At 39.9% G+C, this 16,670-nt stretch overlaps 1 long non-coding RNA gene across 1 annotated transcript in view; it reads left to right on the top strand.

The window, feature by feature from the left end:
• LOC139693325 (uncharacterized) overlaps nt 1–16,670 on the top strand; it is a 512,487-nt gene that overhangs the window by 72,393 nt on the left and 423,424 nt on the right. The window contains exon 2 of the long non-coding RNA XR_011702038.1: nt 15,247–15,301. This is a non-coding gene — a long non-coding RNA (uncharacterized lncRNA). The remainder of the gene's footprint in view (nt 1–15,246; nt 15,302–16,670) is intronic.

The following is a 16,670-nucleotide window of genomic DNA, read 5'->3' as shown; positions in this document are numbered from 1 at the left end:
GAAAGAGTGATTATAGGTGACAAACAGATCTAAAAATTCATTTCATGATCGCCCTACTTATTATAAGCAAATTTTAAATATTTCTATGGATAAAAGTATAATTATAACTATTGTATAATACAATTAGAATCGAGGGTTTGCCTCATAAGTTTAGTATACTCGAAAGTGAATATAGGCAAAATCTTGAAGATATAATTATGAAGTTTTTTTATTTACACAGGTAATATTCATATTTATTAACAGCTGGTTGTCTTTAACGGGCCAAAATTCCGATCTTCATTGTAAGAATGGTTTCAAAATATAGTAAATTCAATCCAATAATCCAATCTAAAAGATCAGTATGTAGATATTTTACTCGGTACGTAAATATACCTATAGTGACACAAGGTAAGTTATCCAATGTTTTTCAACTGCACATTGGCGGTGTACCCATTCATTTGTAGTTAACTGTAACAAGGGGAAGAGGAACCTGGAGAATTCTTAAGAAATGAAGATTATAATGAATGAAGAAAAAATTGTTTATCTAGCGTATTCATATAAAGATGGAAGGCTTTACTGAGCAAAAGTATGAAACACAAAACGATGAAGTACAAAATGCCAATGTCAATTGAAACTTATTATTTGTCTGCGTGGAGTTGAGTAAATATAGTATAACATTAAAGAATAGTTTTCCATATCTCCACGACCCAACACAAGTGAAGATTTTAAGGATATCAGGTCGTAATGGGATTTAAACAAATGAAAAAGTGTTACTTTTGCTCATCATTTATATTCAAAACTTGGCAATAGTTTGTCTTGCCCCGAGAAATTACGAACCTAATTTGCAACTCCTTCGTAATTCCAAAAGCTTTTCTCAGCTCAAGAGTATTGTCTGCTAACTGGAAGCCTATGGTATTTAACTCTGAAATGAGTCTTCTATAATTCACTAACAAGTATTGACTTTCAGTCAAAAGTTTAAATGAAAAAGTTTTCACATTAAATCCTAGACACTGCAAATCTTGGCTTAGATAGGACTTTTAAGTTTTATCGATCACAACTTGCACCTAGCTCGCGAAGGGCTGAAATATGTGACTGAAACGTCAGCAGGAGAAGTTGAGAAGATAATACGATTTGGGGAACTAGGACGGCGGAAATGAGCTCCAAGGTTCGCTTTATATGCTTAATTAATCTTATTAGTCTCAATATATCAATTTTTCAAGAATAGTTTTCCTCTGGGGAATTGTCGAGGGGAAAGCTGGCTGCAGAAACGATTTTAAGAATTTCAAGCCTCCTCGAGCAGGGACTTAACCTCTGGAGAACGCTCCCCATGGAGATTACAGGGATATTTTCTGAGATACCTTTGTTGTGCTATTCATAAATCTGAATTCGTTAATTATATGAATGATTAAGTGTTTAAATCAAGATAAGAACAAAAGAAGGAAACAATGTAGGCCGAACAAAAGTCGTGCTATTCGTGAGAGATGATGACGCTACCCCTCCGGCCTCGTTGGCGACGGAGTAACGTCATTGGCTGCCTATCCAAGGGTCGCGGGTTCGATTCCCCCCTGGGTGGGTTTTCCTCCACCTAAGGCTTGGGTGTTCTGTAATCATCACCGTTGTTTTCACTGTTAGTTGTCCGATGTAAAGGGCAAAAAGCGCTGTTTTCAGGCAAAGGTTATGTAAAAGAAATGATGGCCCTAAGGAATAGTCCCAAACCTGGCTTTAACTGGTAGAGTACTTCAAAGATATCATGGTGAAATAACTTAGTACAATTATATATTTCGGCAAGCAATAAGTTTGGAATCCACGATATCATATCTGCTCACTGTTTCCAAGCTAATTACAGTTGGATTACAATATGTTGCGTTAAAATGCAACAGAAATTCGTTGATAGATTATTATTATTACTAAGTAATCTACCGGTTAAGGTAGGTTTTTGGATGGACACAGCTACTAAATAAGTATTTTGTGATTCCTAACAAAACACAACATCCTACTCTACATCAGGTCCCTCTTCGTCTCTGAGTACTTTCTTCCTCCCTTCATCACGCCCAAAATCCCTATCCTGTTCCTTCCCTTACCTCGTTTGCCTAAAATTCTCCCCTCAATTACAGTCTTCAACATCCCACTGCCGGTCAATACCCCCATAGATATTGACTCTGAAATGCTTGTCACACTTGAAATTTTCCTGAGAATATTTCCACGATAAAATTATGGAAATTCTCATGCTTGCTGTGACGTAAGTGGTTTTAATTAATGGATGCCCTCTCTGCATTGGTTTTACTTGGTTGATGGCTTATATCTTCATTCCAGACGCCCGAGTTTCACAATGCCATGGGTTCTGTGGATGTGTTATCACTGGAGGAAAAAAAATATTTTAATTACGTGAGCGCCAGAGTCTCCACTTCTATTTCCTTGCCAACGCTGTACGTTCACAAAAAAGGAACGGAATGCGAAACATCCTTTAAAAATTCTTTCGCGATATAAATTTATTAATATTCAATTTTACAAACTAATTTTTGCCACCATAGCAGCAAATAATGGCTACTTAAGAATTCCGCTTTGATGAGAAAATTTTCATGAGAGCCTTCGTTTTCAATGTAATAATTTTTTATTTCATATGCATTAACAATAATTAAATCTAGCTTTGTTACATTTTAATTTCAATTCTATTTCTAAATTTGACAGGGATAATTTGAAATTTTCAAAAATAATCCAAATTAATGAATGCGCTCGTAAATTTGTCAAAACCAGGTAATAACAGGCATTTTAGAGAAACGGAAAAGAATGTTGGGAAATATTTGACGGCCGGAAAATTGGATAAAGGACGTAATGGAAGGCTAAGGAATGCTGATGGCTGTGTTACAGAAGAGAATGTTGGTTAAGCGAGGCAGAGGGGGGAAATGATTAAGAATTGAAGGGACTGAAGGGATTGAGAGGAATTGAAAAACGAAGGTGCTTGTTATTATGCAGGATGTTAGGGCACTTATTGTCACATCATGTGCTTATGGGTATGATAATGATTATTTTATTCGCTAGTGAGGCATGCACGTAGACCTGTAGAGTACTCTTAAATGAATGTTGCTTAGCTAATGCTGATGAAATTAGGAATTCGAATCGATTAGTTTAAATCTAGTTCTATTTGCAAAATTTTGCCATTTTTTCCCGTCGGAACTACAAGTTCACACCTTGCATTATTAAAACGATAGTAATAGAGGGGAGAATGTTGGTGAAACTAGGAACTGTTATGTAAAGAATAACTACCTGTATATTGTGTAGCAAACATTCATAGAATAACTTGTTTATTGGACGGAACGCAGGGAGGCAGGACACATTAGAAGATGGTGCACAGGCTACGGTGGTTGTCTATGGAAAAATTTCAATTTGAATTTCCCGCCATATCGTAGTTTCCCTGGATGTCGTGATTGGCGTTATTGAAAGCTACAGGCATCTAGTAAATAATCATAACCTCAAAATGGCCGAGACGTTACGTGCATGTGCGGAGTACCATTGATGACCCGCTACTATCGAAAGTGTTCGCGCTGGGCGTTATATTTCGAAATATAGGTTTTACCACAGCAAATACTGTAGTTTGGTCCTTCTGGAACCCCAGATCAACTTTTAACGATATTGAGTATAAGGCTTCGGAGAAGTCTGGGGAATGTTCCGCTAATCCGGCGAGGAAGTCCCATTCGAGGAAACGCGTGCTTGTCTGGAGCTTTAAGCGCCACACCCTGTAGATGAAGCATTAGAAGATTATGAATGGGTGATTCGACCATCTCGTTATCTTGTTATGTATGGCTTAGAACTGTAGCAATACTTAGGTTGTGGTACATCTAAATTCTATGTTCATCGGTTGACTCCGGCTTATATTCATAACGAGTATATTAAGGTTGACAAACTATTTCATTTTTAGTCCACGTTCATATTTTTATGATATATTCATGAAGGTTTTTATGATACCCTGACCGTTTCCAGCACAAGGTACCTTATTAAATGTTTTTTTGAGCCTTGACGGAACAGGAGACGGTTTTATGCTGTCTCCATAATTTATATCTCCGCTAAATACATTCAGCACCATGATAAAACGGAGGGGACTTGGCTCTTGATTACGGTTAAAATATACGTTTGCAATTTCGGCTTTGGACGTTTTACGCCTCCCGCACTTCCAATTGGACGTGCCTCCATCCGTCTGGAGGATTGGACTTCCTAGGCTTTACGGCAGCGGAGCGGAGCATGTGCAGAGGCGCGGAGGAATTTTTTGGCGGGCTCACGTCAAGTCTTTCACGTCGTAAAAGTGACTACTCCGTTTCATACCGCTTCCTACTTCTGTCTCTTGTCGAATATTTCAGTCTCCTCCGGCAGCATCAAGCGAAGGCAAGCGGCAGTAAAATTTTTCTCCGGCGGGAAGGCCTTTATGCGCTCCCTTCCGGCGTTTGAATCGTCTTTTGAGATGTTGACGTGAAGCAGTCACGGTTGTCATGACGCGCCATTTTCTCTTCGCTTGTGTGGGTGTGTGTTCCGCGCATAGTTATCAAAATGAAATGGCGTGTCTCAATGGCGGGGTAGACTCACTGACGGGAGTGTTTCTCGCTGACTGTGACTCTCCCGGACGAAGTTAAGTGGTCGTCGTTTAAATTACCGTGTGGTCGGAGGGAAAAATGGGGATATCTAGGCGCTGGCCAATTAAAGATAGGAAAGCGGATTCGCAATGAGAAAATTATGGCTCGAAGAATGAGAGAATTTCATTCCATACTGATTTTGGATGTTAAAATGCTCACTTCATGTGACAATATCAGAATGTTCGATATCGGATTCGAGCTTGTTGCTAAGTGTCGAACGAACCCATGAACACTCCAAATTACCTTTCGAGTGTTGATCCGTGCGCATGTATACAAAAACACTATTGTTTTATGCGTTTCGTCCACGCCTGTTTTGATTGAAAAATGATGTATCTTCCCTAGTCTCAATGACAGAGTCTCTGGGAACGACCCTCCACATTTGTGACCGATGATTGGTTCGAAGAATCGAATGAGAAATCGCACTCGCCGTGCTTCTTGAGCAATATTGTGTGAAAGATACCTTCAGTTTGACTATTTATTCATGTTAAAGCTACTTTATTTTAGTGCCCAACGATGACCGAGAAGAGGAATTGAAAATTAGTCAATGAGTGTCGGTAAATTCAAGAAGGATGGAGTTTGAAATACTTATTCATCAAATCCGATGAGAAAGCATTGTGTTTAATTTACAAAGAATCATTGACATTGCCCCGTAATCATTGAAACAAACATCAGGAGAAATAAGCACAGTTGGAGGGTAGTGGCAGTCCGTGACGAAAAATGTTCTAAATTTCAAAATCGACTTACATCTCTGAGGATTTTGTTCAATAAATCATCAAATGAAAAATGAATCCTCAGCTACGTCCAGTTATAAAGTTGCTTCCGTATTGGATAAAAGTGCTAAACCGTTTACAGATGGTGAAGTAGTGAAGGAATGTTTGTTGAAGGTGGCTGAGGAATTTGCCCAGAGAAGTCCGAATAATTTAAAAATGTAGCTTTTAGTGCAAATACCATTGCCCGCCGTGTGGCAGACAGAGGTGAAAACATTGTGTCTCAAGTAGTGAAAAATACAAACAAGTTTCTCCATTTGTCTATTACAATGGATAAATTGCTGGACATCTGCTCCACCTGTCAACAGCCTGTGTTCATGAGAGGTGTGGACCAAGACATGAATATGACACAAGAACATCCCTACATAGCATGTTATACAGGTACGTGGCACTGTTACCGAAGAGGATGAATTCAACGAATGGAAAGAAACATGATTATGACTTGGACTGGGCTAATCTAGATTGCCCGACTGTTGATGGAGGAAAGAACATGAGTAGTACAAAGACAGACATGGTTGGATAAGTGAAGCAGATGTATATGAGAAAAATATTACACAACCGATTTCCTGCACTGTAATATTCACCAGCAAGCTATACCTGTTAAATACGAGGGTCATCCGGAAAGTAGTACCCGTTCGTGCCGCATGAAGTGCTGACGACGCGAGTAGCCGCTGGACGAGGTCAGATAGCTTCAGTGGCTTGTCTGCCTTCTCTGAGCCAAGTTGCGTGACGCTAGCATTGCCTGTGTTGTTTCTGTGATTGTTTACAATGTTTAAAAAAATTGAGAACGCCGCCAGTTGTGAAGTGAGGGCAGTGATTAAATTCCTCAATGCAAGAAACGTTCGCCCATGTGATATTCATCGCCAATTAAAGGAGGTGTATGGAGACAATGTAATGGACGAGTCGTCTGTTCGGCGGTGGTGTCGCAACTTCAACATGGGGAGGGGGAACACACACGACGATGAGCGTTCGGGTAGACCGTCTGTCATTACAGACCAACTGGTGAGCTCAGTTGACGAATTCGTGAGGAACGATCGGCGCGTCACAATTGATGACATCTGTGAGCATTTTCCCAATGTTTCTCGAACAATTGTTCATGAAATTGTTAAACACCATCTGCATTATGCAAAAATTTGTGCAAGATGGGTCCCTCGCGTATCTCAATGAGCTGGCGGCGAAGGACTATGCAGCAGGAATACAGAAACTTGTCACACGTTATGACAAATGCCTTAATTTGCTTGGAGATTATGTTGAGAAGTAGTTTAAAGTATCCTCTTTCAAATAAAATTTTTTATGTTTGTTAATATTTACTTTTGTGTCTTTATTTCACGAACGGGTACTACTTTCCGGATGACCCTCGTATGTGGATATTAGCGTGACACGGAATCCTGTGGTGAAGATGGTGAGTTTAATATGGTCACATGGGCTCTATCATAGGCAGTTTAGAGACGTGTTGAAAGATAAAGACACTGACTTGCATGATTTACCATATTGCACAGCAGTAGGATGGCAAAGTTCTGAGCAGAGTATTTGAATTAAGAAAGGAAAGAGGTAACTTCCTGGAAGGTAAAGACAAGCGACAGGTAGACAGTTTGATGAAGAGTGGGTTTGGTAATTGGCCTTTGCTGCAGGCAAAATTAGTCATTTAAATTTTTTGAACCTTAAACTGAAAAGAGAGAAAAATCTAGTTTCTAATTTACAGGGTTCGTCCAGAAAATAAGTGTACTGAGCTCAGGAAAAAAAATTTATTACACTTTTACATATCTTAAGCTAATATTCTTCAAAATAGGACCCTTGTGAGTCGATACACTTGTTCCAGCGGCGTTCCCATTCCTGGAACGCTCCCGCGAAGGCATCATCGGGAACCTCTCGAAGACTCGTCGTCGACCTCTTCTCTGCCCTCCACGAACATCTTGTGCCACCGAAAGATCATGTTTCTGGACATGGCTGACTCCCCGTAAGCCTGGTTAATCATACCGACAGTTTCGGTAGACGATTTCCCAAGCTTTACCGCAAATTTGATGGAATAACGCTGCTCCAAAAACTTCGGCATCGCGTTCCGTGACGTGGGTCGAAGCGTGGAGGTTCGCGTTAACAGAGCTCCTCACTACACCACAGCTCAGAGCCGACTGCCTTTTTCAGCGTCGCTTGCCAACATACCCCTCTCCAATCGCAGCCCGTCATAGCGGTGCTGGGCGCGCCTGGAGCGGCGCGCCCAGCCCATGAGTCAGTACACTTATTTTCCGGACGAACCCTGTATACATCCACCTGAAGACCTTAGGATCTTAACTTGTCTTGTTTTTGGAACTAGTACAGGCAGGTTACAAGTAACTTGACGTACTTTCAGCATTGCAAGATCGTCATGGCTGTAGTAACGGCTGAGTTGCTTACGCCCTTTGAATGCGAGATCATCAAAGACCTCCAAGCTGCAGTTTCAGGAACGGTTTTCAGACTTGGATTCAAAGACAGGAGAAATGAGACTGTTTCAAAACCCATTTGAAGCAGATGTGGCCAGTTGTACAGAGGAACTGCAGCTGGAGTTTATTGAGTTTCAAGCAAGTTGGGACAAGTTCAAAGGACTTGTGAGTTGTTGCCAGTTATTACCCAAGGAAGACTTTCTTCCTATTGTCAAAACTTTTGCTTCAAGGGACCTTTCAATCTGTGAAACAACGTACTTGTGTGAGCAAACATATTCAAAAATTAAATGCGTGAAGAACAATTTGAGAGGAAACTTGTCTGATGTTAATCTCAAGTCACTGTTGATGTCAGAGACATCAAATCTAAAGTCAGAAATGTCTGTGGTGTTTTGGCATCCAGGATGCAATTTATCCATTCCCACCCATACAGGTCTTCACGGGTAGTGCATAAGTGTGATTACGTAATAACTGAAAAAAATAAAATTAAAAATAATTTACAAAACATCTATGTTTTGATTTTATCTTTTGATTTTTGATCTTTTATTTGGACCTTGACTGAATCCCCAAAATGCTGTTCGTTGTTAATGCGACCCTCGGGCTGAAAAGTTTGGCGACCCCTGCTCTATAGCATAGGTATTTATTTCGTTTTATTCAATCTTGTTCGTAAACTGCAAAGATGAATTCACTCGTTGAAGATGAAGAGATATATTCCTCGGATATTATTGCTAGATAGTACGTTGTGATTGCAATTAAAGATATTTGAAACTATCTCATGCGCTCGTAGATTTAGTCGAGGATTCTTACTCAATCAATAAATGAGGGTGGGTAAATTATAATCATGGAGCAATGTCGTTAATCAATTGGTGCCTGAATTTTAAATCATTATTCTGCCAAATCGGGAAATATTATAGGTTTAACAGGTCGCACTTGGTATTGATCTACCTAATAATTATTGATGAGTAATTTTGTACGAATTTGGCACGAGTTTACTAATGTGTAATGAAAAGAGACATAAAATGAGCTCTACTTATAGCCCGGCTTGGTAAAGCGAGTGCCACTTGAGAAACTGTCCAAAGGATATAGGCAGACATTGCGGCATTGATACTGTTGTGTTTCGCATTGTTACTGAAGATTAGCGACGAGGAAAGTGTGTGCCGAGATCGTGACCAAGGTGTTGCCAGACATCCAAAAGACCAACCGAGCGGAAATTTCAAGTGAACTTTTGCAACGTATTGAAAATGAACCTAATTATTTGGACAAGGGCATCACCGGTGATGCAACCTCGGTTTTTGAATACAACCCAGAAACAAAACGCCAAAGCTCTGAGTGGCACACCGACCAGTCCCCCAAGCCCGAAAAGGCAAGAATGAGCAAATCAAAAGTGAAAACAATGCTCATTGTCTTTTACGACCAGAAAAGGAGCGGTCCCTATGGAGTTTTGTCCTCAAATACGGGCAGGTATGTAACGCTGCCTACTACGTGGATATGCTGAAAAGACTCCAGAAAAGGGTCATCAGGACGAGAAAAGACATCTCCGCAACCTGGCAACTCCATCACGACAACACACCTTGCCACAACGCGCTACGAGTCCGTGAGTTCCTGGCCAAACACCAGGTGCCAACGCTGCCCCCCCCCCAATATTCCTGACGTCGCCCCAGCAGACTTCTTTTTGTTCCCTCGGATTAAAACACCCACCCCTGAAATGGACCCGTTTTTTGTCCATAGAAGAGATCCAATCAGCCGTGACGAAAACCTAGCGAGAGGTCCCCGAAATTGACTTCCAGGGCGCGTACCGGTTATGGTAGAGTCGCTGGAAAAAATATATAGAGGCCCAAGGACAGTACTTTGAAGGATTTTAAGTGTTTGCGCAAATCTCTTTAATAAAGTATCTAAAAGCAATAATTGCATTACTTTTGGGGCGCACCCTGTATATCTAGTACCTATGACGATGCATACGATATTATCTCTGTGGCGACGTAGAAGTTATTAGAAGTTATTGTCGTTATGATATGTATTGTTGATTTGAAGAAATTAAAGAAAGAATCGATGAGCGAAATTGCCGACTTGTGATTAAATATTGATATTTATCGATGTGCCCGATGAATATTTCCTCGCCGATTTAAAGCGAACACTCAAAAGTTTGTTTTTATTTATTGACGGCCGATACTTGAAAATGAACAATGCGTATTCATAATCTTCCAATCTACGGCATGCGATAATCACTCTGAAGCGCAGGCGGATGTCGGGAGCCTCTGTTTTCTATGTTGCGGGTGCTTGAGTTGGGAGGTGTGGGAAAAGCAGTGGTAGATTCATATGGAGGTTTGCACCTTCGTCAGGGCAAAGTGACGGATGATAGATGGGGGAGAGTGTTGCACTTTCAGTGCACACATCGTCAAGATTCTCATCGAAGCGTTAATCGTCGCTCCCATGATTCGCACTTCGATGTTTGTTTATATTTTGGTTTCCAAGGAATCACTTAGTTCGGCGAGTTGATCTCGCCACCACACGGAGATTGGGAAAGTTGGAGACGTGATTAGTTTCGGAGTTTATTGGTGGGATAAAGATATTTTCTTTTCATTTTATATGTATTCATCAGTCAATTTCGCCCGTTAGGAAGTCGGCGATCAATGATTTTTCGACAGAACGTGATGGCGGCGGCGGTGTAGACTATCGCGAAATATTGAGTTCCGCGTTGCAAACTTCAAAGCAGGGCACATCATGCTATCGTTATCCGTCATGGCAATGAAGATAAAGCGCGGCCGTCATGAAGATCCGCAACCTTGCCCCTCGGGCATTGTGTGTTATGTACACCTTTTCATCTGTGAAGCATTCAACGCGGCATTAAAAAGGTGAAGAATCTTTGGCCCAATGCCAAGGTGAAAACCAATCAGTTCCTTATCAGCCTATGGCCTAGAGTTACAAATTCTGGCAATATTGGGCGCCTCTTTACTCGAAAACTACAAATCATGGCTGAACACATTGCAAAATAGTATATAAGGAACGGGAATTGATGTAACTGAGGCAAAAGCAGGGCGATACCTGAGAGACAGGTAGGTTAAATTTAACATGCATGAAATTAGATTACATTAATTAGTGCATTCGGAACATTTGCGCCTGAATAGTACCCTACTAGCCACTATCAAACGTGGTAGTGTAGTGTGGTGAGTCCACAATAATTATGGAAAACACAAATTAAACTTTCACTGGTGTTGTATATCAGTATAAATGAAACATGTTTCAATTGTAATGTTATCTATGGTCACCACGTACAATACGGTGTCAAAGGGCGAAATATTTCTCTACGTATGCAAGACGAGGTGCTCTTTTCTGAATAAGAATGAAATAAGGGTAATATCAAAAGCACATAATGGTTTTAGAACCTAAACACAGCATTTTAGGATACTTACTATGAAAAAAATATTTTCGTTCCTTCTAGCTCGGTCGTTTGCAGCTATTCTGATCCTTTATCAATCGCGGGAGAAAATGCATCTTAAATCTGTCGGTTTTACTCTTGTTCTCAGTAAAATGAAGTATAAAACCTATTTAATCTATATCAGTAGAATTGTGTAGACATACGAAGCACGTAGTTTATAAGGGGAGACCAGAAACATCTGATGTAACTTACGCCATTAGAGGTAAATGAGTGATTTGGTAATTAAAGGATATTTACGGAGAGGGGAAAGAATTGAGAGAAACCCAGCATCGACTTTAGCCTTCTCGTTTTGAAAGAACACTCAGATTTTCGTATTTTTAATAAAATTTGGTTAATGCTTACATAAAAAGGAAACATTTTTTATTTTACTAATGTAGGTAGATGAAATTTTTCATTATATAAATGCGTGTATCCAATTCCTACTTAAAAATAGTTTAGAAATTCTTAATTAATGTCTAATTAACATTTTAAGTTAATGAAGATATAAAAAATGGGAGCAGTTGCAATCAACAAGAATAATTTGTCCCTGTTTAAGAATTCTTTTCAGTAAAAATAACTTTTGTGTGAGTGCATCTGGATGTGGAAGTACAAAGCTTAGTATTTTAAAACCCATAAAAATTCTTTTTGTTGAACATGTGTAAAGTACCATCGTTTTCTCGTTGTTGACAACTAGTGTTCTGTTTTTTTATACTTTCATTTTTAATATTCCTTTTTGATGCCATCAACGATGAATTTTTTATTCGTGATAGAAATGTTTTGAAAGTGTTGGCAAACATTTTAAAACCCTTTTCAGCCACAAAATCCTCTGTTTCTCCATTAATGCTTGAAATCGTCCAAACGAAAAAAAGGACTCTATCCCAATGGGATTATGGATAGTGCTTAAACGAAGTGTTCAAACCGTGAAAGCTTGCCTGTGAGAAATCGTAAAAGGAAGTCGTATATGCCTGTTCGGGATGGACTTATTGAGGGATTTAAAGGAAGGAAATTTCGTTTACAAATCTGGTTGGGATGGACTGTGCTTTTTCCATCGGAACGACCGACGGCGCGGTTTGAAAGGAGGCCTTTGAAATGGTATTGGCTCAATATCTCATTGCTGTCCGTATGATATATCGTATATCGCTCACTCTTTCTCATTTTCACCCCATCGAGCACTCCTTCCTGTTCTCTCGATATTAAATTCACGGCTTTGTGCGGTCGAGTTGCGTGGTGAGATAAAATCCGAGTGCATCCTGGAGAGCATGAAGGCAATAACTGCATAAGATGGATTACTGGAAGCCAGCATATGGTCTCGTACATCAAGGGCTACCTGGATTCCAGTTACCGGAATATTACTCCGCAACCATCTCACTGCTCAATTACCAAGGTTTGTTCTGACGAGTGAGGGTAGAGCTCATCGCGAACTAAGCCATTAGGTTTGTAGAAACCGTAGGTGAACAGTATAAATAACGGCGGTCGGGTCATCTACATCTACATAATATCCCCCAAGCCGCCACAAGGGCATGTGGCGGGAGGTGTTAGGTCACCACCCGTAAAAGAGAACAAGACCACATGCAAAGTAAACACATCCATGCAACATACACCCACAGAGGCGTATGTATTCATGCAAATACCCTTTCAACTTGCATGAAAATACATACTCTATCAACTAACAAACAAATTCACCTTAGGGTGTAGTAAAATTGTTTCCAATAACGTGCAAGCTAGAATTTGACAAGTAAGAAGGCGAAATTCCATTACCACATGGCCATGCAACATACAGTGGTCTCCTCCCCCAAAGACACAGGTGAGGAATGTGACCCAACGCTTCGGGTCCCCCCACAGAGAGAGATGGGGATGGAAAGGAAATTTAAAAAAACAGACAAATCAGAGCAAGCAATACCGTAAAGGCCAATGCATAATTTAATTGCATTCTAATGCTGTCTTGCGGTAAGGGTTATGACAACAAATCACACGAGGTTAGTGGAAGAGCATGCATTTAAGTAGAACTAGTTATTCCCTAGACGCTGGTGAGGGTGGCAAGTGGAATTTTTGCCATCTATAACCCTACAGTTGCTACCCCGTCTTGCCCGTGGAAAGAAGGAGTCCTTGAGTCTGCTGGTTCTGGCATCTATTTCCCCGAATTTCATGACGCGCATTCACCAGCATTTATAACCATGGTAACAGGAGACCTAGTTTAAGCCATCATAGTTTAATAAACGAGTACCCAAAAAAAGCTAACCTAAATTTACCATGCTAATTTATTTTATACAAGGCGGTGCTTAAAATGAAATCGCACGAATCTGTTAAAAGATTTTAATGGACCCTTAAGCTTACGCGGTGACTCAGTGAGAAAAAATAAGTGAATAAGAAAGAGAGTACTCACCAATAACCATTCAGAGGAGCGGGAATACAAATAACTACAAGCCACTTAGAATACCCTCTAAGATGCCCCCACATGATACAGCATAAACAACAAACAACACCAAAACTAAATCAACTAAATTATTTCACAAAATTTAAGCTAACACCACACTACACTTTACTAGGGAAAAACAAGCACAGAGGCACAGATGTAACGGCAGGCACCCAGGTAGGCAAAGGGGCAGAGAGGCAGGATCAGGGGGAGAGAGAAAGAGAGAGAGTAGTTCCTATACTTACGCCGCTTTTCAGTTTTCCACATCCACATTTGCAGTTACCAAAATATTGTCTCGTTTGGCTTTTTGGGCGGACCTGCACCAAAGCATCAGCCGGAATTAGAATCTGAGAGTCGCCGGTAGGCAGACAAATGCTCAACCCATTGGGCTGCCTCCCGCCTCGGGATACATATTAGAAATGCTGCATTGGTAATTTCGAAATTAATTGGCCTTACGCACACTAATTTGGTAATCAGCATTTGCAGTCAATCGGAGTTTGTAATTTACCAGAGTTTTCAACTCTTACAAATGTTCAGGCATATTTTTTCGTTATAATATCGTGTAAATATTTTTGGTATATTATTTTCAATGTATATTCGGGGAATATTCCAAAGAAACTGCGGGATAGCCTCAATAGCATCGCTATGCTCGTCCTCCCGAACGTCTTTGGACGGACGACAAAGAGCAGAGTCGAGTGTCTGCTTGCGAAGACCTTTTGCAACGACACCGTGACGATTCCCCTACCCTCTTAAAGTCACGAATTGGCACCAGCAAACTATTTCCTATTTCCAAAAGTGAAATCCTCCCTGAAAGGACACCGCCATGCGACCCAAAGTGCCGTCAAAGAAGCTAGCAAGCGTACCCTTAAGGTCCTTCCGGAATCCACCTACCAGAGAGCCTTCGAGTCGTGAAAAAGCTGCAAGGGCAAAAGCTTGTTGACGCTCAAGGGATGTAATTTGTAGAATTTTGAGCCAATGTAGCAATATCTGAAATTAATCTCTTTTAGAAACTCTTCCCGATACTTATTATACAATAATTTTATTTGTGGATCAATTCAACGTTCAGTTTAGTTTAATTTTGCAAAGGCTAAAAAAATGAAACTGACCAGGGATAACTCAGCAAAAAAATTACTAAGCTTAACTCAATACGTCACATCAACAAACCATGACATTCAATTGAACAGAAGTAACAACTTTATGACCACAGGTACTCACGCACAAAATCAACCAATGTGACCAGTTTCGGGACCTTCCGACTGCCCTTCGTGCAAATGCAGGAAATGAGAGCCAAATAATCTAGGTATTTTTCTCAGTCTCCTGCGATTTGTGATTGGCTCAGCGTTGCAAAATCTGCTAATTGCTGAAAAACTATCACGGAAACGTACACACGTACTTCGCGTTGGCCGTGCCGCAGAGTTTATTGAGGGTCCGAAACACGCCTTCCTGTCCGGTCGTGTGATCGAGTTACACGTGTATGCATGCGTGTAATGCGTATTTTATGGTTTGGATCCAGCAAAACTTTGACGATAAATACAATAAATCCTTGACCCGTGGCCCAATACGAAGAGTATTGATTTAAACATTTATTGCTAGAGCTATCAAAATACCGATACTAAACCCCGTCTTTTATTTGCAGGAAAAGCGACGGCTGGAGTGCAGGAACCTGGATCGGTCGTGATATTCACCGTAAGGTAATTTCTGATTTTATATTTTTTAAATAATCACTCAATCAAAGGAGTGTTCAGTTAAACATAACAGTTTCAGGTTTAAATTTGTGTAATTCCTTCTTTAGGAGGGTAGAAAAAACACTTTGCACCTCCACATAAAGATTTAACTTCACACTTGTGTGAAGTATTAAATCTTTATGTGGAAGTACAATGCTTCTTTTTCTACCCTCATCGAGTGTTCAGTTGGTGGAACTACTGATTGGAGGGTCCAGGTTTGATAACGGCTGACGCTTCTGGGTATCCAGTTTCCCCCCAGCGGTGTGATTTTCGAATTTTTCAGGTCTTTAATGTGTAAATCACAAAGGGAATAGTGTAAGGATCGGATCCCCCGTAATCCGATTTGTACGAGGACGTTACACACAGTAATGGGCTTATTATTTGGTGAGCTCTATCATCAACTATAATACCGACTGACGGGTTAATCACCGAGGAGGTAATTCATAAAAAATCTTAGTAGGTTATTGTTTGATATCAATACTGCATCTTTAACTTTACATTTTCTTTTTATATATATATATATATATATATATATATATATATATATATATATATATATATATATGAATATATATACATATATATATATATATATATATATATGTAATATATATATATATATATATATATATATATATATATATATATATATATATATCTATATATATATATATATATATATATATAATTGGCTGACACAACATAACACAAATAGAAAAGAATAGACACATATAAAAGAACACTTACACGGTAAATTGTTCGAGCTTTCGGCCCTCTCAGGGGCCTTCTTCAAGAGAGACTGGTTGAGTCTCTCTTGAAGAAGGCCCCTGAGAGGGCCGAAAGCTCGAACAATTTACCGTGTAAGTGTTCTTTTATATGTGTCTATTCTTTTCTATTTGTGTTATGTTGTGTCAGCCAATTATTGTGCCGCTCGTATGAGTTTTTCCGTACAATCGTTATATATATATATATATATATATATATATATATATATATATATATATATATATATATATATATATATATATATATATACCGGTAATCTACCGGTTAAGGTAGGTTTTTGGATAGACGTAATTACTAATTAAATAATTTGTGACCCCTAGCAAAACATAACATCCTACCCTACATCAGGTCCCTCTTCAGCTCTGAGTACTTTCTTCCTCCATTCATCCCGTCCAACATCCCTCTCCTGTTCCTTCCCTTTCCTCGTTTGCCTAACATTCTCCCCTCAATTACAGTCTTCAACATCCCGCTGCCGGTCAATAGCCCCTTCAGCCACTTTTCCTGCCTCCATAGGATTGCTCCCAACAAAACCCCTGAGGAAAAACAAATT

This window comes from Hetaerina americana, unplaced genomic scaffold, assembly GCF_022747635.1.
Source record: "Hetaerina americana unplaced genomic scaffold, ioHetAmer1.1.p SCAF_46, whole genome shotgun sequence".
NCBI classification, from domain to species: Eukaryota; Metazoa; Arthropoda; class Insecta; order Odonata; family Calopterygidae; genus Hetaerina; species Hetaerina americana.
Note: the sequence above shows the minus strand (reverse complement) of the source record. Positions and strands in the feature narration are given on the sequence as shown.